A 21,269-nucleotide genomic window follows, 5' to 3' on the forward strand; every position below is an offset into this window, starting at 1 on the left:
TAAGGAAAATCTCATCAAATTCTTAAAAATGGTAATTTCACCAAGTATGGCCTCTAATAACAATGGAATAATATTTATATGAATAAATATAATATCTATATACCCCCACACATTTTGAAATTAAAAGACAGAGTTCTAAATAATCATGATTCAAAGAAGAAATAATGAGAATAAGAAAACATTTTGCATTTCATTATAAAATGAAAATACATCTCAAAAACAGAATTTAGAGGGAATTTGTAGCTTTGAAGACATCTTATAAAAAATTGGTTTTTAATGAATGACCTAAGTCTATAACTTATAAAACTAAAAGAAAAAAAAAGAGTCAATGTATAACCAAGGTAAAAAGAAAGAAAATAACTAAGAAAATAGACAATAATAAAAACAAAAACTGGAAAGGAAGCAAGATGGTGGAGGAGTAGGAGGCTGAAATAGCATTAGTTACCAGGAGTTCAGCTAGATAGTTATCAAACCATTCTGAACACCTACAAACTCAACAGGAAATAGAAGAGAAGAAGAGCAGCAATTCTAGGAAGAGAAAATCGACCACTTTGGGGAAGGTAGGACATGTAGGGAAGTGAATCCAAAGCAATGGGAAGATAAACTGCAGGGGGAGAGGCCAGCTCCCAGCAAGAGGTGGAGCAGTGGAGCACAAAATCAGAAATTTTAGAAGTCTTCTGCACTGAGGGATGTCACTACTGAAGCTAAGTGGGTGTGGAGTCCTCACGGGGACAGTGTGGTCTCAGGACCCGCAGGGCCACTGTATTCATTCCTGTCCTCCAAAGCTCTTTGGAAAACGTTCAGGGAGCAAAAGTTCCCGAGAGTAAACCAGAGCAGATTACTTAGCCTGGCCTCTGGCAGGGGTAGTCCAATTCACCCTCAGGCAAAAACAATTAAGAATCACTGCAACAGGACCTTCCCCCAGAAGATCACCAAGAACATCCAGCCAAGACCAAGTTTACAGAACAATGAGAACTGCAGAACTCCAGAGCTAAGGGAAAGCAACACATAGAATTCATGGCCTTTTCCCCAAGATCTTTTAGTCTTTCACGGTTAAATATTTTTAATTTTATTTTTTTCTATTCTATTTTTTTAATTTTTCCTCTTTCCTCTTTTAATGTTTTAAAACTGGTTTATCTTACTAATACATTTTTTAAAACCTTCTTAAATTTTCATTGCTATAGTCATATTTTATTCCTTCATTGTATTTAACCTAATTTTTTGTATACATATAGGTTTTTTTTTTCTTTAAAAATTTTGGATATAATTTCTTCTAATATATCAAAATATACCCTAAATCTAGCTCCAGCCTGATCACATTCTCTCCTCCTTTTTTTTTCTTTTTCAAGCCAAATTTTCTTATCAATTCCTTTTTTATGAACTTTTTAAATTTTCATCTTTACAGTCAAATTCCATGCCTTCATCATGTTTACCCTTACATATATATATACATATATATGTATATATATATACATATAAAAGCATATATATACATATATATATATATGTATATATATGCTTTTCTTTCTTTAAAATTTTGGGAGGTACTTTCTTCTTAGAAACCAGAATACACTCAAAATCAAGTCTGTTCTATTCAACAGTGTAATATATATTTATTTTTTCCCCCTTTCTTCCCCCCTGCCCCCAGTTTCAGGTATATTCTGATTTGGTTAACATATATTTTTCTGGGGTCTTTGCCACCCTTTTAGTATTTTACTCTCTCATTCATATACTCTGGATAAAATGACAAGTGGAACAACTCACCACAGAAAAAAAAACAAGAGGGAATATCAATGCCTAGAGACCTAATCAATATGGACTTTGGAAATATGTCAGAACTAGAGTTCAGAATGACAATTATCAAGGTGCTAGATGGGCTCGAAAAAGGCATGAAAGATATTAGAGAATACGTTTCTAGGGAAATAAAATCCATTTCTGAAAAAATAAAAGAACTAAAATCTAATCAACTTGAAATAAAAAAAAGCTATTAATGAGGCATAATAAAAAATGGAGGCAATGATGAGTGCTGTGAAATGTTAAGCCTGATGATTCACAGACCTGTACCCTTGAAGCAAATAATACATTATATTTTAATAAAAATAATTAAAAACAAAAACAAAAATACTATGTGATTATGATACCAAATAGTCAGAAAAGTACATTGAAGGATAAAGGGTAGGGAAGGGAACAACCTACATTGCCTAGCCTTCGGACAGGACAGCAGACTGAGGACAGTAGACTCACTACTACATCATGGGGCTGAAAAGGATACTTAGGGAGGGGAAATATACAGCTACAATGTGAAAGTATAAGGCTTTCTAGACATTTAAGTAGTTCTTTCACTTTGCAAAGAATTCTGACCACATTTCTAAATTTTCATAAACTAGTCACAATACTAAATATGGAATGGTGTGGTTTGTTTACAAATGATTCTTTCCTGCTTTATAGGAGTATGCATTTTATTTCTGAAATAAATTTACATGTTATATCCCACTAAAATTTTCTCCAAACAATGGGACTTTCTTCCTATTGTTTCTAGAGCTCTTGCAAGCACAAATAGGTGTAGTAAGTGATCCAAACACCTTTCACCTGCTTACAGTGGAAGAGGAAAGAAAAATATCTGCCTTCTGATATATGAAATATCTGTCCTTCTATTATATGCTGCACCAAATAAAAATGCTAAAGAAGCACTTCAGCTAAACATAAATCATAATTTAAAGCATTAAACAAAATATCAGGGTCTGATCTATTAATTAGCTTATGTTTATAAAGGAATTTCAAGAGAAAAGTAAAATGTAAATACTAATTAATCATACTATAATTAATCATTATATTTCCTTATCCTTATGATAATGTTATACAGCCCTTAAGAGGAAATTATGATGACATTTTAAGTACAATCAAGGACAAAAACTTCTCAGTGCCTTTATTACAAAGCTATAGCATAATTTTTCATGAGGTAAATTTCTCTCAGACAGGTACAGTCTTAGAACAACCATTTTAAGAGTCTTTACAGTGGGTAATTTAAGGGAAGATCCCAAATAGCCCCCACATGACTTGGCTATATTCCTGGAATTTCCTCCATTAAAAATTCATTCTGTAGGATCAATGGCTTTCATGCCTTCAAGAGAGCTCTACAAAATTTTCAGTAATCATTGGAAGAAATACCCTTAAGACATTGTAACTTAACATCTCAAAAATCATTGGTTGATGCTAACAAAGTACACAAGAGGTGGTTGTGGATAACAAGAACCATCAGAAGTGGGAAAGAGCTCTAGCATATTCAGCTAATTTGTGTAGGTCTCATCTGTATTGAGAATACACTGTAGGGAAGTAAAGTTTTGTTTAGTTTTTAATATATCTCTATTGAATTACAATTGGGAGCTATGTCTAGGAGAATAATCTCAGAGCCTGAAGTATAAAAAGTATATGCAATATAAAATAAATTTTATAATTGGAGTCTATGAAAATGGGAATTTTCCTTGCTTATTGCTTGAAATTTTGCAGTAAAGGAAGAGATGACTAAAAAGAAACACAGGTTATTATTGTGATTGTTGGGATAGCAAATATCTTAAGTATTAAAAAAAGGTTAATTGAACATAATTTCTAAATTTGTGAGTGGGTATGGTTTATTTTGTTTTTGCTAATAAATTCCCTGTGGACTGTATATATTTATGTATGTATGTGTGTGTATGATTTTTAAACAAGTTAAATACATGCAAGTATCTCCATTAAAGAAAAGGACCCCAAATTAAAGACTAACCTCAAATCTGACCTTTCATATTATCATAATTTAAAAATATCAGTGTCATTGCATAAATACTATTCTATTCTTATTATGCTAATCGCATTGAATGAGTTGATCAAACGTTGCCCTCATCAGGCCAGAAATAGTGTACCAGTGAATTTCGAGGCAGTTTCTAGGCACTGAAACTATAGCCAGTTAATAGAGCTGTAGATGAAAATGGATATCTCGATGATTGGGAAGGATGAGTCCTATCAAAGGAATTTTCAACAGGCATTTAACATAAACCTAGGTCATTTTCAAGTTGAGTTTTAAACCTCGAAAAGGGGATTAAAGGAATACGAGCAATGCCAATTTAATTCAGCCTTCACTGTCAGACCACAGGTTGTTCTTTTTAAAAGGTAAACTGGCTCTGTTATGCCTCTGGTTAAAACCTTCCAGTGACTTCCTTTTGCAGTGGAATGAAACCAGAATTCCTTATCTGGACTGATAGCCTGTAGGTCTGGCTTCAGTGACAGCCCCTCCTACTCTCCCCTCACTCATTACCCTGCAACCACACTGACCACCTTTTTAGTTACCACTTGTGGTAAATCTTTCCCTTCCCTCACATTCACTGTTTCCTCTGCCTGCATTGTTCCTTACAAGGCATGGTGATTCTCCTCCAGCAAGTCTCTGCCCAAAATTAAAATCGAAATCAAAATCTCCACTCATGGAGATCTTTCCTGGTTCTCCAATTACTTCCAATCCTATCTACCTACTTAATTTCACTCATGGGTCTTAAAATAATCTCTAATCACCTCATTTGTTTATAGATTTATCTGTCCACTATCTGAGATTATGAAATTCATGAAGGCAAACAGCCTGTTTGTCTAAGTCACCACTCTACCTCTGGTGCTTAGCACTGTGTCTGGTCTACAGAAAAGATTTCAGCTCTGTTCAGCTTCCTACTACTCTTGCCAGCATTGCAAGGCTTAACAAAAGTCCCTTCCAAAAGTTAGACTCTCCTATCCCAAATGTTAATTTGTTCTTTTCCTTTTTGAATCAAGCAGAAGCAGTGGAAGTAGTGAAAGACAATGAAAGTGTTTTGAAAGTAAAAACTACAGGGCTGTCTGATAGAGCATAAAATGTGAGTGAATGTGGAGTCAAGGATGGTTTCAAAGTCTGAATTAGTAGAAGGATGGGTTTTCCATTTACCGAGAAAATAATGGAATGGGCAGGTTGGGTCAGAAAGAGGAGTTAATTTTGGTATGTTAAATTTAAGGTGCTTATAAGACCATCTAAATGAAAGCAACATGTAGGTGATTGTATACCTGAGTACAAAATTCAAGGGAAAAGTCAAACTAAGGGACCAACAGAATAACACAAATATGCTTATCAGTTTGAACTTCACTAACTTAATTCAATGATTTATTTCACTTTTTATCCAGAGGTGTCTAGTAAATGCACCCAGATCCTATTTTACTCAGCTTTGCATAGGTTGGAATTCTCTGGCATAAATTTGGCCAAGATATTTTTCTTCTCTTTTCTCTTTCCTTTGTTCTTAGCTATAAGCTCATTCTCCTAGCCCTGTACAAAAATACAGAGCAAGCCTTAAATTTTGCTGCTGAATTATAGAAAATGTTTTTCCTTCACCTTATCTTCTACTTCCAAAACACTAATCTGTGTAGCTGTCAAATGACTGAGCATTAAATGGAGCTCTCTGACTTTTTTTTAGAGGAAAATGATGTCCTTGACTTCTATACCCAAGAAACTGAGCCTTAAAATTGTATAAGAACATTGGATAATTGATCCTTTTTTTCCCCTTTCTTCCCCTGTTTGTTGTTTGCAAGTCATACCATGTAATCCTTGGAATATCTTGGCAGCTTTTTTTTTTTTTTTTTTTTTTTTTTTTTACGATTTTATTTATTTATTTGACAGAGAGAGATCACAAGGGGACAGAGCACCAGGCAGAGGGAGAGCAGGAAGCAGAATCTCTTCTGAGCAGAGAGCCTAATGCAGGGCTCAATCCCAGGATCCTAAGACAGGACCCTGAGATCATGACCTTAGCCCAAGGCTTAACCTACTGAGCCACCCAGGTGCCCCAATCTTGGCAGCTTTTAAGCCTAAACCCATCAGGCAATTTATAATCATTAAACAAGTTGTGTATGTGCAGCTATAAATGAAAATAGTTATTTGTCTAGCTTTATTTGTAACAGTCACTTTAGGGCATGCCATTTTAATTATCGTAAGTTTGTGAATATTTTATTATACTCTATTAAAAATCTTTGTAAAGTTAGGCTGTGACCTGTTTTTGTTTTTGTTTTTCAAGACAAGTGTTGTTTTTTTATTTGCTTTAATGTTTTATGTTTCGGGTTTTTATATTTTTGTTTCTCTCTGGTACAAGCCCATTTTCCTTCAGGTTACATATATTTTTAAATCTACTTAAACTTGAGCATATGAAGGTATTTAATGGTCCATTTTACCCTTCATCATTTGAGTCCCCAATAACCTAAATGCAAGTAAGCTGAGAAAACAGTATTAAAGGTAGTTTTCCACAGAACAGAGGGGAAATATAACAATTATCCTACAGCTGTGATGTACCAAGATCGCCAAAAAGGATCTACTGAAGTCCTAGAGGGAATTTCAGGACTGAAATTCCTGTTGATTGATGGCTGTCTCCATCAATCAAATTAACTGCCCTCTTCTCCCATTCTCAGTCAAGCAGTTAATATATAACCACAATTAAAGGTGAATGATATGGAATGGCTTTCTGACAGTGGGGCTTACTCAGCAACAGAGCATATGAACACTGACTAAATAATCTCCATTTCTTATGACTGGAAAGCCCATTGAGTCATGGCTGGATTAGCTGCATCTCTCAAGTATGGGAAGGAAAGGGAGAAAAAGCATTTTTGAGAATTTCGGTGCTCTTATTTAAGTACATTCTTTCCTAAATGTATAGTGTTCTGTATATATATCATGCCAAAATGCAATTATACTTTTCTTTTTCATATCTTGCAGCCTTATTACCACTACCTTGGCCTATCACTTTATCACACTCCTGAGCATATTGACCTAGTGGCAATAATACTCTACAATACAGGGCTACAGTGACTGCTTACTTAGCCAGGGATAGAAAAATGTACAGTAATACTATACACTGATCCTATCTGGACTCAAGTACAGTATTAGTGGTTTTCTAGATAGTCTAGCATCCAAAATTTAGAGACTTTCATAACATTGGACTTATTAATAGAGTAGAATAAGGAACTGAACAAGAGATGGGGGAAAGGGAGCTTGTGAACTAATTTTATCACTTTTTCTTTTATTTAAATGCCTTTGTCATAAACTCTCCCTGCTTGTTATCAGTATGCGTAATGTGCCATTCATTCTTTGGCCAGCTGTGTTTAAGACTGCGTGACAGCAAGTGCTACATGATGACTGAAGACAACTAGGATGAATACAGAGATGTTGGAAGTTCTTCCCAAATGAAGCAGAGGGTCTTACAGGTTGATTTAGTAAGCCACGACTTGTCCAGTTGTTTTGCCTGTTCCTGCTACCACTTTCACCGCTCCATCACCTCTGCCACCTTGACCACCACTCCTGCGGGACAGGTATGCTGAACACATGTGCCAAAACTTCGGTCTGGGCTAATCCAGTTCATACTTGACCGAAACTCCTCAGAGGCAGATATGCAGAAGAGCGGCACAGAGGTGCTGGCCCAGGTTCTAAGAGGGGATTAACTGCCCTGCCTCAGCCCAAAGGATGTGTCACTTCCAGACTCACCTCTCCCAGCCAGATACGGTTCTGTCAGGGAAGCTGTCCTGAGTGCCAAATGGAATTCACCATTTATTGTCTCTTCTTCCTATATCTTATCCATGAATAGAAGGTGAACATTATCGGAAAAAGATCCATGGGCTTTTGGGAATTTGTGAGGAGGAGTAAGTTAGATTCCTTTTGGATGCTTGGCCTTTAGAGACAGACTCCTAAAAATCACTGCTGGCTGCAATACATGCTATTTATAGCTCAGCAATGTAAGCTAGTGAAATTATTAGATGTGACCTTTTTTTGGTACAATTCACTTACCATAGCCCTCCTTGCTTAATATCAGTATGCTAATAGGTGGCTGATTTGTCAGCCAGCTGTGCTTAGACTTCTGTGTGACAATATTGGTTTGCTCATGTAAATGATTTAGTAAAATTACAATGCTAAAGATAGGTTTTTTTCTTTGAATAGCTTTATGTGGGGGTGGGGGAGAGAGAAAGGGAGCCACTCAACATTCGTTCTAGCTTAACAAGACTCAGGTTAGTGAACTATTGTGAACAGCCAAGAATTTAGGGACATATCACTTCAGATATGATGGATGCTTAGTAATTACTGATCTTATATTGCAGTGACAGAGTTGGCGTTGAAAGTGGAAGCTGTTCAGAATGATAAATGGATGTGACAATTTATTAAAGATATAAGGCATGATTAGTGTTGGGTATAGATGTACCCTTTTAAGAGAGAGGTGGAAAATGAAAGAAAAAAAATAAAAAGAATTTAGAATGTGAGCATTAAAGTTTGGGGAAGGAAGGTAAATCGGCAGCACACAACAAATTTATTTTAAAATGCACAAATTCTAGAAATGTAGCAGCTAAATAGTTTGGAGATAATGAAGACATGCAGAAACAAGTGTTACACAATTTTCATCCATTCATGGTACCTTCTCCTATTTTCCCAATTGGTATCTTCCATCATATGCTCTCTTTTCTGCATTGCTCTTCTCCACTGGGGCTCCCTAGTGCAGAACACCTGGAGCCTATTTAGAGGACATTTTGAATCTGCTCTGAGACCTCTTATTTCACTGCAGTCCTTGCCATGAACATTTCACACAGTCTGGTTAACTTGTTTGGGCTGAGAAAGTTTTACTTTCTCAAGTGAAAATGGAGGATATGAAGTACTGGTTCTGAAAGTGCTTATGGGGAGAAATTAATTCCCTAAACACACATCTCTGTACCTTGTTTATTGGATTAAATGGAAGAGACATACTGTGCCATTGCTAATGACAAAAATACATCATTAACAAGTCTTATATTTAAAATAATTGGAAAGACTAGTAACATTCTTAACCAAAAAGGCCAATTACATTTTGCTTCAATGTGACAATCCATCTCTATAATTTCTTGGTATTTTGGTGCCAGTCTTGGTATTTATTCATATGTGCAAATGTTTCATTATAAGATAGAAGTTTATTACTGCTGGGTGTATACATAAATATACATATATTATGAGCAGTATACCATATTATTGGCCTTCCTGACTAATGGATCTTTTCTACAAACTTGGAAAGCTTCATGCACTGTTTGGGCACTTAATTTGTTTTCATTAGGTAGATACTGCAAGTTCTTTGAAAGTATGCTTCATATACAAACAATTTTTTTTTGTCATGGGCATTTATATTTTCTGTGCAATGAGCAGAAAGTGCTGCTAAAGATACTCAAAGAAGGAGATTCTATCACTATTGAGTGGGTTATAAGAAAGTCTCCCTTTTATGTCCTTAATATCAACATCTCTATATACTTAAAATTTTTAGAAAGCATTACTTCACCATTTTTTCAGATGTTAAATGGTGGTAGCCTTGCCTTCTCTCTCATTTAAACTTCTTTACCAAGGCAGTGTTTTTTATGCCCATCAATCAGTCAACATTTTCATTCTATGACTCAGCTCAGAATTCTCTAAATTACAGAAGTGAAATTCACTGCCAACAGGATATCTCCACTTGAAGAACTCATATCACTGCTTCAGATTCAACATATCTAAAGCATGTTAAAGTCTAAAGTCTAAAGTCTTCCTCTACTCCCAGCTACACCTTAATCTCCCCCACCATTCCTTGTGTCAGTGAATGGAACCACTACTGGATTAGTGGATCGAACTGGAAAAGACATTTCCTACTCCTCACTCATGTCACTTTTCACCTCTAATTATCCTCAACTTCTGCTGCTTTTTCTTCCAGATACTATGCAGATCCATCTACTTCTTACCCATTTCTACTGCCGCAGCATAGTGTATGTTATCTGCGACAACATCCTACACATCTCCTGCATAACAAAGCCATCAACAGTAGTGAAAATTGTTATGATGCATATGATATTGATCAATAGCAGCATATATTATGTTGCATTTATAAACATACTATTATATATTTATTAATAAATAATGAAAATGTTTGTGCTTACATTGTGCCAGATATTGTAATAAGCACTGTTTTAAAAGATTTTATTTGTCAGAGAGAGAGAGAAAACGTACACACAGACAAGCAGGGAGAGCTGCAGGCAGAGGGAGAAGAAAGTTTCACATTGAGCAAGGAGCCCAAGGTAGGACTTGATTCTAGAACCCTAGGATCATGATCTGAGCTGAGGGCAGATATTTAACCAACTGAGCCACCCAGGCATCTCTGTAATAAGCACTTAAAAAAAAAAAAAGATTTTATTTATTTATTTGACAGACAGAGATCACCAGTAGGTAGAGATGCAGGCGGGGGGTGGGGGGGGAGAAGCAGACTCCCCGCTGAGCAGAAAGCCGAATGCGAGACTCTATCCCAGGACCCTGAGATCATGACCTGAGCCAAAGGCAGTGGCATAACCCACTGAGCCACCCAGGCACCCTGTAATAAGCACTTTTAATTGACTTTTAATTAACTTTCTCATAGGCACCCAGTAAGAAAGGTGCTATCATTATTCAATTTTATAGAGAAAGGCATTTCGGTGTGGAGAAGTTAAATGACAAAGTCACTTAGCTATAGTCCTTCATACCTATGATCATGCCACAACTCAAACACATACACATACACACACACACAAACAGCTTTGTACCATCTACTCCTCACTACACTACAAATAACAACAACAACCACCACCAAATCAAACCAATCCAAACAAAGCAAATTTAATTCCTTCTTTGGCTTCTAAGATAAAGCTGAAAACTAACCATGTCTCCAGCCTCAGCTGCCCATGGTCTCAGTGACCCAGCCACAGCACTGTTCTCTTAGCTCTTTAGATGCTTGATAATCCCTTTCACCAAGGGGATTTTGTACATCCCATGCCTCTCTATTTGGCACACCACCATCCTTCCCTGATCTCCGCCCCAACGCCAAGTCTTCTTAATACCATGTACCTCTCTCTTGAAGCACTTATCATTATTTATAACACCATATAATACTCCTTCATAGCACTTACCATTATAAAGATTTAACACATATTTGTGATTTTAATTAACATCTATCCCCTATACTTGCTTATAAGTTCCACTGGGAAGTACTGTAACTAATTTTATTCATTTTCTTTCATAGTGTTTGACCTATATTAGGCATTCAATAAATAATTATTGATTAGATGAATATATGAAAAAACAGAAAATTGTTGGGGTACAAATCCAACTAGAAAGTGAGAGGCTATGCTAATCTGATTAATGCCATACCTAAGTTTACATTCTAATCAAGCAGCTAATACACATTTATCAACCACTGCAAATGGCATTTCATCACAAGCTGAACACTGTCCTTTTCTCTGGAAGAGCTAAGTGCTGACATCAGCAACATGGTCCTGTGAGTTGTTCCTATTTTCTCTCTCCTTTGATTTACAACTAATTAGACACCCATAATGGGGGGTGGGGCGCGAACATCTCTTCACAGTATACCAGAATACCTAAGAGAGCCATCAGTCTGTGAACCCAAGAGTGTGTGGACTAGACCAGGGAAAAGGTGGCAGAGAGAGGAAAGTGTCAGCAGAGGCAGTGATAGCAAAGAAAACAGTGGAGGATCTAACAGTAAGCCAATACACCTTATCTAACAGAGGAAGTAACAGGTGAAAGGGGTGAGTGGGAGTCTGCCTAGCCACAGGTACTGCAGTTGGAGGGACCAGTTGTTGTCTCTAAGGGAGACTTAAGTGATTAGACAGAGAGAAAAGAAAGGGAAGTAGGCAGACAAAGAGCACTGAAGGAAAGCATCTTCTGCTTTCTTCCCTGGGAGGCAAAAGGACCACCTACACACTTCTGGGACCCCCTCAACTGAGGATCCACATACCAGATTGTGGGCAAACCCAAAGTTCCAAGTACTAACTGTACACCTCCCCCTGACCCCTGCCACAAACCTTCCCCCCACCCTATGTACCACTCCCAATCTTAGCTGGCAAAAGAAACCAAAAACTTGTGCTATAGCACCATCTTCTGGAAAGCAAAAGGAAGACTCCTAACTACCAACCTGTAGAACTATTAAGATGAAAGTAAACAAAACCATCCTCTAACAAGAAAGGTGTTCACATCAAATGCAGAGGCGCTTCTCATCAAACACAATGAAAAATCACAGTGATATGGTATCACAAAAAGAAAATGATAATCTTCTATCAACAGAACCCAAAAATACATGGAATATTGCAATCTAGCTGATAAAGAATTTAAAACAGCCATTATAAAGAAATTAAAGAAACTCTAAGAAAACTCATAAAGGCAATACAATGATCTCAGGAATAAAATTAACAAACAGGAGTACTTTACCAAAGAAACTGAAATTCTAAAAAAGAAGCAAGCAGAAATTCTAGAACTGCAGAACCTAAATGAAATGAAGCATGCATTAGAATGAATTGGAAATAGAACAGATCATATGGAAGAGAGAATTAGCAAGCAAGCTTGAGGTTAGAAATACAGAAGTGATTCAGGTGTAAGAGGAAGGAGAACTAAGATTTTTAAAAAGTGAACCCTATAATACAGTTATTTCTCCATTAGAAAAGCCAACATAAGAATAATGGGTATACCAGAAGGAGAAAAGAGGGAGAAGGGAGCAGAGAGACTGTTTAAATGAATAATAGCTGAGAACTTCCCAAACCTGAGGAAGCAACTTGATATACAAGTTCATAAAGCTAATAAAACATCTTATTATCTCAACACAAAAAGACTTTCTCCAAGAAACACTTTATTAAAACCATTAAAAGTCAATGATTCAAAAAATATTTTTCAGAGACAATCAAGAAAAAAGTAACATACAAAGATACTTCCATTAAGCTATCACTAGATTTCTCAGCAGAAATTCTACAGGCCAAGAGATAGTGGATTGAATATTCAAAATAATTGAAGATAAAATTGCCAGCCAAGAATACTCTATCCAGTAGTTATCCTTCAGATATAAAGAAGGAAGTTTTTCCAGACAAGAAAAGCTGAGGGAGTTTACCACCACTAGCCCTGCCTTAGAAGAAATGTTGAAAGGAGATCTTTAAGCTGAAAAAAAGAGACAAAAGCATGAAAAACTCTGATTAAGGTGATAAAAAGAATATTATAACTTTTTAAGAATAACATATTAAACTCTTAACTATTGCATATAGGTTAAAGGAAGGAACATTAAAAATGACGTTAATTACTACAACTTGGTAATGAAATCACAGCATAAAAATAGATAATTTGTGAGATCAAAAATATAAAAAGGGAAGAGAAAAAGATGTGACTTTTATATGTGAATACAGATAAATTGCTATCAGCAGAAAAAGGACTTTTTAAAAATGTATTTTATTTTATTTTTTAAAAGATTTTATTTTATTTATTTGACAGAGAGAGAGATCACAAGTAGGCAGAGAGGCAGGCAGAGAGAAGAGGAAGCAGGCTCCCTGCCAAGCAGAGAGCCCAATGCGGAACTCGATCCCAAGACTCTAAGATCATGACCTGAGCCAAAGGCACAGACTTAACCCACTGAGCCACCCAGGTGCCCCAGGACTATTTTTTTTCTTTAAGTACGCTCCACGCACAGCATGGAGCCCAATGCAGGTCCTGAACTCAGGACCCCAAAATCAAGACCTGAGCTGAGATTGAGGGTCCATTGCCTAATTGACTAAACCACCCAGGCACTCTGAAGAAGGACTATTTTATTTGAAATGTTTTATGTAAACCTCGTGATAACCACAAAGCAAAACTCTATAACATAGACATAAAACAAGAAGGCAAAAGACAAAGTGACAGTAGTAAATCTTTCCACATCAATAATCACCCTAAATGTAAACAGTCTGAATTCACCAATCAAAAGGCACAGAGAGGCTGGATGGATTAAAACAAAACAAAACAAGATCCAACTATAAGCTGCCTGAAAGAGATTTATTTCAACTCTAAAGACACACATAGACTCAGGGTGAAATGATGGTAGATTGTATTCCAAGCAAAAGGAAACAAAACAAAGGCTGATACTTAATCAGTCAAAATATACTTGAAGCCAAAAAAGGGTAACAGGAAACAACAAAGATCATTATAAAATAATAAAGGAGTTAATACATTAAGATGTATCATAAACATACACACTCCCAACACCCAAGCACCAAAATATATTAAGCAATTAATAACAGACCTTAGAGGTGAAATAGACAATAATACAATAATTGTGGGGACTTCAGAACCCCATTATCAGCAATGGATAGATCATCCAGATTAAAAAAATATCAACAATAAAATGTTGCAATGTTGCAATGAATCATACTTTAGAACACGCAATAGACATCTACAGAACATTTCCTCCAAAAACAGTAGAATACACATTCTTCTCAAGTAGACATGAAACATTCTCCAGGATAAATCAGATAGGCCACAAAACATCTTCTCAAATTTAAGAAGAGTGACTTATCCTCTTAAGAGTGACTTATCTTCTCTGACTACAATGGTATGAAACTAGATGTCAACAATAAGAGGAAAGTGGAAAGATCTATAAATATACAAAAACTAAACAACACATTACTAAACAGCCATTGGGTCCAAGAGTAAATCAAAAGAAAAAAAATAACTATCTCAAAATAAATGAAAATATGACATATCAAATACTTTAAAAAGTTATGGATGGAAAGTTTATATTAATAAATGCACATACTAAGATATAAGAAGGATCTCAAATATACAACCTAGCTTTACACCTCAAGAAAATAGACACAAAAAGAACAAAGTAAGCCCAAACTTAGCAGAGGAAAGGAAATACTAAGTAGCAATCAGAAATAAGTGGAGAAAGAACAAAACAAAACAAAACAAAAAATCTAAACAGTAGAAAAGATCAATAAAGCTAAGGACTGGTTCTAAAAAGATTGACAAAATTAACGTGCCTTATCTAGACTAACTTAAAAGGTGAGAGAGGGAGAGAAAACTAATAAATAAAATTAGAAATGAAACAGAAGACATGAAAACTGACATTACAGAAATACATGGAATCATAAGAGACAACACCACAATTACATGCCAACAAATTACTTAACCTGGAAGAAATGGGTACATTCTAGAAACAATCTAAGAAGACTGAATCAGGAAGAATTAGAAAATCTGAATAGACCAGTAGCAAGTAAGGACATTATCTAAGTAATCAAAAAATTCCCAACACATCCCAAAGAACAAATAATCCAATCAAGAAATGGACAGGAGATATGAACAGACCTTTCTGCAAATAAGATATCCAAATGGCCAACAGACACATGAAAAAGTGCTCAACATCACTCAGCATCAGGGAAATTCAAATTAAAAACCACAGTGAGATACCACCTCACACCCGCCAAAATGGCTAAAATTAACCAGTCAGGAAATGACAGGTGTTGCAAGAATGTGGAGAAAGGGGAACCCTCCTACAGTGTTGGTAGGAATGCAGGCAGGTGCAGCCACTCTGGAAAACACTGTGGAGGTCCCTAAGAAACGTTGAAAATAGAGCTACTCTATGACGCAGCAACCACACTACTGGGTATTTTCCCTAAAGATATAAATGCAGTGATCAGAAGGGGCACATGCACCCGAATGTTTATAGCAGCAATGTCCACAATAGCCAAACTATGGAGTCTAGATGTCCATCAACAGATGAATGGATAAAGAAGATGTGTTGTGTGTGTGTGTGTGTGTGTGTGTGTATAGTCATCAAAAGTATATATATACTGTGTATATATATACACAGTGATCAAAAAAACCTGAAATCTTGCCATTTGCAACAATGTGGATGGAACCAGAAGGTGTTATGCTACGCAAAATAAGTCAATCAGAGAAAGACTATTATCATATGATCTCATTGATATGAGGAATTTGAGAAACAGGACGGAGGATTATAGGGGAAGAGAGGGAAAAATGAAACAAGATGAAACCAGAGAGGGGGAGAAACCATAAGGGACTCCTAATTTCAGGAAACAAACAGGATTGCTGAGCAGTAGGGGTGGGAGGGATGGGATGGCTGGTGATGGACGCTGGGGAGGGTATGTGCTATGGGGAGTGCTACGAATTGTGTAAGATTGATGATTCACAGACCTGTAGCCCTGAAACAAATAATACATTATATGTTAATTTGAAAAAAAGAAAGAAACATTATATTTACAATAAAAAAGAAAAAAAAAATCCCAACAAAGAAAATTCCAAGACCAGATGGCTTCATTAAAGAATTCTACCAAACACTTAAAGAATACCAATCCTCCTCAAACTCTTCCAAAATATCAAGGAGAAGGAAACACTTCAAAATGTATTCTATGAGGACAGTACTACTTTGATTAACAAAACCAGATATGGATACTACAAGAAAGAAAAACTATAGACCAATGTCCATGATAAATATAGATGCAGGAATTCTCAAAAAATGTTAGCAAACCAAATTCAAGAACACATTAAAACAATTATACCAAATGAGATTTATCCCTGGGAGGCAGGGATTATTCAACAGATGCAAATCAATAAACATAATTCATCACATCAAAAAAAATGAAAAATCACACAACCATCTCAATGCACACAGAAAAAGCATTTGACAAAATACAACATCCTTTCATGATAAAAACCCTCAAGTGAGTGGTAGGTATAGAAGGAACATACCTCAAAATAACTGAGGCCATATATGACGAACCCAGAGCTAACATTATATTCAATGGAGAGAAATTGAAAATATTTTTCCTAGGAGGGGAAAAAAGGCAAAGATGTTCACTCTCACTATTCAGGATAGACCTGGAAGTCCTAGCTAGAGCAATTAAGCAAGGTAAAGAAATACAAGACATTCAAAGTAGAAAAGAAAAAGTAAAATTGTTATTTGCCAGAGATATGAGCCTATATTTAGAACCCCCCCCCCCAAAAAAAATCAGTCAAAAAAACCTGCTGAAATTAATCAACAATTTCAGTACAGTGATGGGGTGAAAAATCAACATATAGAAATCAATTGCATTCCTTTATACTAATAATGAAGCATCTGAAAAAGAAACAAAACCATACCACTCACAATAGCATCAAAAACAACAAAATACTTAAGGATAAACTGAACCAAAGAAGTGACACATCCATACAATGAAAACTACAAAGCTTTGCTTTCATCTTTATTCATGAGAATGGAAGATATCTTCCCATTTGTGACAACAAGGATGGACCTTGAGCACATTAACTAAGCAAGGTAAGTCAGAGAAAGACAAATAATATATATTACTAGTAAGTGAAATCTAAAGTTAAACCTATAAAAAAAAAACAGAATAAAATGATGATTAACAGGTGACAGAGGAAGAAGAGTGATGGTACTTAAAGATAAATATTTGTAATGAGAAAATAAGCAAATAACCCACAAGCTAAAATGCCCAGTAAAATGAATATAGACAATAATATTGTACTATAATTATGTAAGATGATAAATATCACTACATTGACAATCATATGACAATTTATAAAGTGTATCAAAGTAATGCCTGTACATCTTAAACTTATATAATGCTACCTGCCAAGTTTCCTTTTTAAAAAGAGCAAAGTTCACTTGATAAACCAAACAAAACAGAAAAGAAAAATAGGTTGTTTTTGTTTTCTGTTACACAGCTTAGTCTTCCCATAAGGCTATATTTTGATTCTAGCTGACCTGTATTTGAAACACAGAATTTTTTACATCTCATCCAGTTCATTTTAATACTTCAGCCATTTTTAAAAATCTTTCATTCTCATCATGTTTCTATGAATGGAAAGCTCTTGGGGTTGATGATTATTGAAGCTAGACTTCTATTGTGTAAGCATAAGGCTATGTCCCATTGAGGGACATCTAAAATTGCTGTTCAGACCATGCTCCAGTGAAGAGGCAGGAAAGGACAGGAAATAGTAGAAGACAGATGATGATTGATTTATCTCTCAGGCAAGACTGCAGGTAAACTGAGTCATGTATTGGAAATGGATGTGGGGGCGTGTGAAGCATGTTTCTGTCACTGGCAGTTGGACTTCACTTCTAATACCACTTCAATTTCTAGAAGTCTTTTTTTTTTTTTTTTAGTTTTTTTTTATTAACATATAATGTATTATTAGTCCCAGGGGTACAGGTCTGTGAATTGCCAGGTTTACACACTTCACAGTACTCACCATAGCACATAACCCAACAACCCTCTCCCTACCCAATTTCTAGAAGTCATAACAGTTTAAGTGATTGATCTGAGCTGATGATATAACTAATTTTTTAATAATCAAATCACAAAGGCTCAAAAATTAGGAGATCATCTCTGAAGACACATTCATGCTCTTAATCTCTCCAGCTGAAAATTATGATCATCCATGCTAACTATTAACATTACAAGCTTTACTCTTCCATAATGCATCTTGACAACATATCTTCAAAATGCATGCACAACATAGAACCATCATGAACTATGTTTTCATTCTAAAACTAGAAACAGGAAGGGAAATAAGACATGACCAAAAAGGAACTCATCATGAAACTATAAGCTCTCTTTGAAAAGTTGCTAACAGCAATTCTCAGTTTAGTAATATATGTGCACAAAAATCTAAATTTTCCACTTATTATTGATCCTAATTTTCCTAAGTTAAGAATTAAATATTATAATCTGAAGAAAAACCTTTTTAGAAAATCTACTAAATTATAGAACAAAGGGGAAAAGGAACTAACACATCCAAATTCTTTGTCTACAGTTTTTCCTTCTATCTTCAGGACAAACCTGAAAGGATACACAGCTTTCACATTTTCAAAGATTAGAAGCCTGGGGCTCAGAGATGTTTAATTATTTAATCTAAATCAATCAGAAAGAAATGATAAATAAACATATTTGATATTTTGTGAAGGAGACACATATTTCTTTTTAACCTCCTGTGAAACAGAACTAGAAAGTTTTAAGACATCTTTTTTTAACTTTGAATCTCTCCTCTCTTCCTCTCCTCATATATATGCACTCTACATCAAAGAGGAGGCACTTTCTAGTAAGTCAGTATGATTTTCACTAAAGCCAATGGGAAAAAAAAAATCATACTGACCTACTGAGAGTGCCTCCACCTTGACACAGATTTCCTAATATTAACTAGAGAGATGCAGAGCCTAGGAAAAAACATTCCTTAATCAAAATCAAGTTCTGAAAATCAAGAGACAGAAATTGAAAAAAAATAAAATAAAAAGCTTTTTCTTATGAAGTTTTTTTTGTGTTTTTTTTTTTAAGATTTTATTGGTTTATTTGAGAGAGAAAAAGAGAGAGAGCATGAGAGGGCGGCAGGACAAGCCGAAGGAGAAGCAGACTCTCTGCTGAGCCATGAGCCAGATGTGGGACCCAATCCTGGGACTCCAGGATCATGATCTGAGCTGAAGGCAGTTGTTTAACCAACTGAGCCAACCAGGTGTCCCTCTGATGAAGCTTTTTTTTTTTAATATAAATTTATTTATTTTCAGAAAAACAGTATTCATTATTTTTTCACCACACCCAGTGCTCCATGCAATCCGTGCCCTCTATAATACCTGCCACCTGGTACCCCAACCTCCCACCCCCCCGCCACTTCAAACCCCTCAGATTGTTTTTCAGAGTCCATAGTCTCTCATGGTTCACCTCCCCTTCCAATTTACCCCAACTCCCTTCTCCTAACACCCCTCCTCCACGAGATTTGTTATGCTCCACAAATAAGTGAAACCATATGATAATTGACTCTCTCTGCTTGACTTATTTCACTCAGCATAATCTCTTCGAGTCCCGTCCATGTTGCTACAAAAGTTGGGTATTCTTGCTTTCTGATGGAGGCATAATACTCCATAGTGTATATGGACCACATCTTCCTTATCCATTCATCTGTTGAAGGGCATCTTGGTTCTTTCCATAGTTTGGCGACCGTGGCCATTGCTGCTATAAACATTGGGGTGCAGATGGCCCTTCTTTTCACTACATCTGTATCTTTGGGGTAAATACCCAGGAGTGCAATTGCAGGGTCATAGGGAAGTTCTATTTTTAATTTCTTGAGGAATCTCCACACTGTTCTCCAAAGAAGCTGCACCAATTTTAACAAACTGCTCAAGGCTTTGCCACCAGATGAATTTCACATAAGGGAAAAGACAGCATCACAGTTGACTCAGAAGTCAGTACACATAAGTTCAAACTCCCGCACTTAATGACAGTGAGTCCTTGGGCAAATTAATTAACCTCTCAGATGCTACATCTACAAAGTGGAGATATTTATAGATCTATAAAATCTATAAAGTGAACAAAATATTCATATCTATCAACATCTAAAGGTCATACATCTGTGTTTAGCACAGTGCCTTGTTTATAAAAGGCACTCATATGGGGTAACAAATAGAATTGTTCAACTATGACATCAGAGATTCATCTTGAATTGCCTGGCAATTTGTGGGCTAGAAGTAGGGGTCTTAAGAGTCCCTATATTTGGTGGAGTTTCTCCTAAACCCAACTTCACAAGGAGCCCAAGGGCTATCTTTTTCAACCACTAAGAAAATTTCCCAAGGGCTCCAGGTTCTGGAGAGCTGGCATTTCTAGCATCCCCTAACCAACTGGTCCCCCATCTCAGATGGCTTGGCAACTGAGCCCAAAATGTGTATTTCTTTCTTGAGAAGGTATTTTTCACACTTCCACTATAAGAAGGTACAATAGCAATCAGACGGGGCTTTTTCCCTCAAAACACAAACCGAATGGATGTCCAATTATTTTCCTAACTCCAGCACCCTTCTCCATGGGATGAGAAAGAAACAAGTTCCTCACTCCTGACCACTGGACTTTCCAATAAAGCCTGTTCTTATGGGACACTGTGGTATTTACCTTTCCCACCTTCTTGCCATTCAGTAAATGTTAGCTACTCCTCATTCTATTACTCTGGTGTTAGTTCCATTTATAAAGGAAGCTTCAGAGAAGATGTAGTGGCCTTGGGTATGACTGTTTACGTAGTCAGCCATGTAAAATTTCCTGCCTAAATGACAACATTCTTCTTAGCACACCGTCGTCAGTTTTACCTCAGATCTCTTCCATGTGCTGGTCTCGTGAAGTCTTCTAAGATAAAATTGTGAGCAAACTAGGCACAGTCAGAGATAAAGTTTTAAGTTAGAATTTTCCAAGTCTTCACATATGTGCAAAAAATTAGTTGTTTGTAAGTTTATAGGGATTCAAGGAAGAAAGCTTAGAAAGTACACTTAGAAACTTCAGAAGCAAAACAGATATGGGAAAAAAATTTGGTCTTCAGAGTTCTCAATTCCCAGCCTTAAGGTAAATTTATGATATTTTTACAAAGAGAAAAGGAAAATACTATGCTTTGAAGTAGAAGTAGTATATGCCTAGATTTTTGGCTGCAGTTTTAT

At 36.1% G+C, this 21,269-nt stretch overlaps 2 protein-coding genes across 7 annotated transcripts in view; one reads left to right on the top strand and one right to left on the bottom strand.

Moving 5' to 3' along the window:
- The window catches only part of TMEM232 (transmembrane protein 232), a 302,946-nt gene that overhangs the window by 140,324 nt on the left and 141,353 nt on the right, over positions 1-21,269 (bottom strand). The gene's annotated exons all lie outside the window — the stretch shown is intronic.
- The window catches only part of SLC25A46 (solute carrier family 25 member 46), a 180,902-nt gene continuing 165,315 nt past the window's right edge, over positions 5,683-21,269 (top strand). Inside the window, exon 1 of the mRNA XM_059175640.1 lies at positions 5,683-5,689. The gene's annotated coding sequence lies outside the window, so the exon portion shown is untranslated. The remainder of the gene's footprint in view (positions 5,690-21,269) is intronic.

The sequence above is a fragment of the Mustela lutreola genome, chromosome 5, assembly GCF_030435805.1.
Source record: "Mustela lutreola isolate mMusLut2 chromosome 5, mMusLut2.pri, whole genome shotgun sequence".
Lineage (NCBI taxonomy): Eukaryota > Metazoa > Chordata > Mammalia > Carnivora > Mustelidae > Mustela > Mustela lutreola.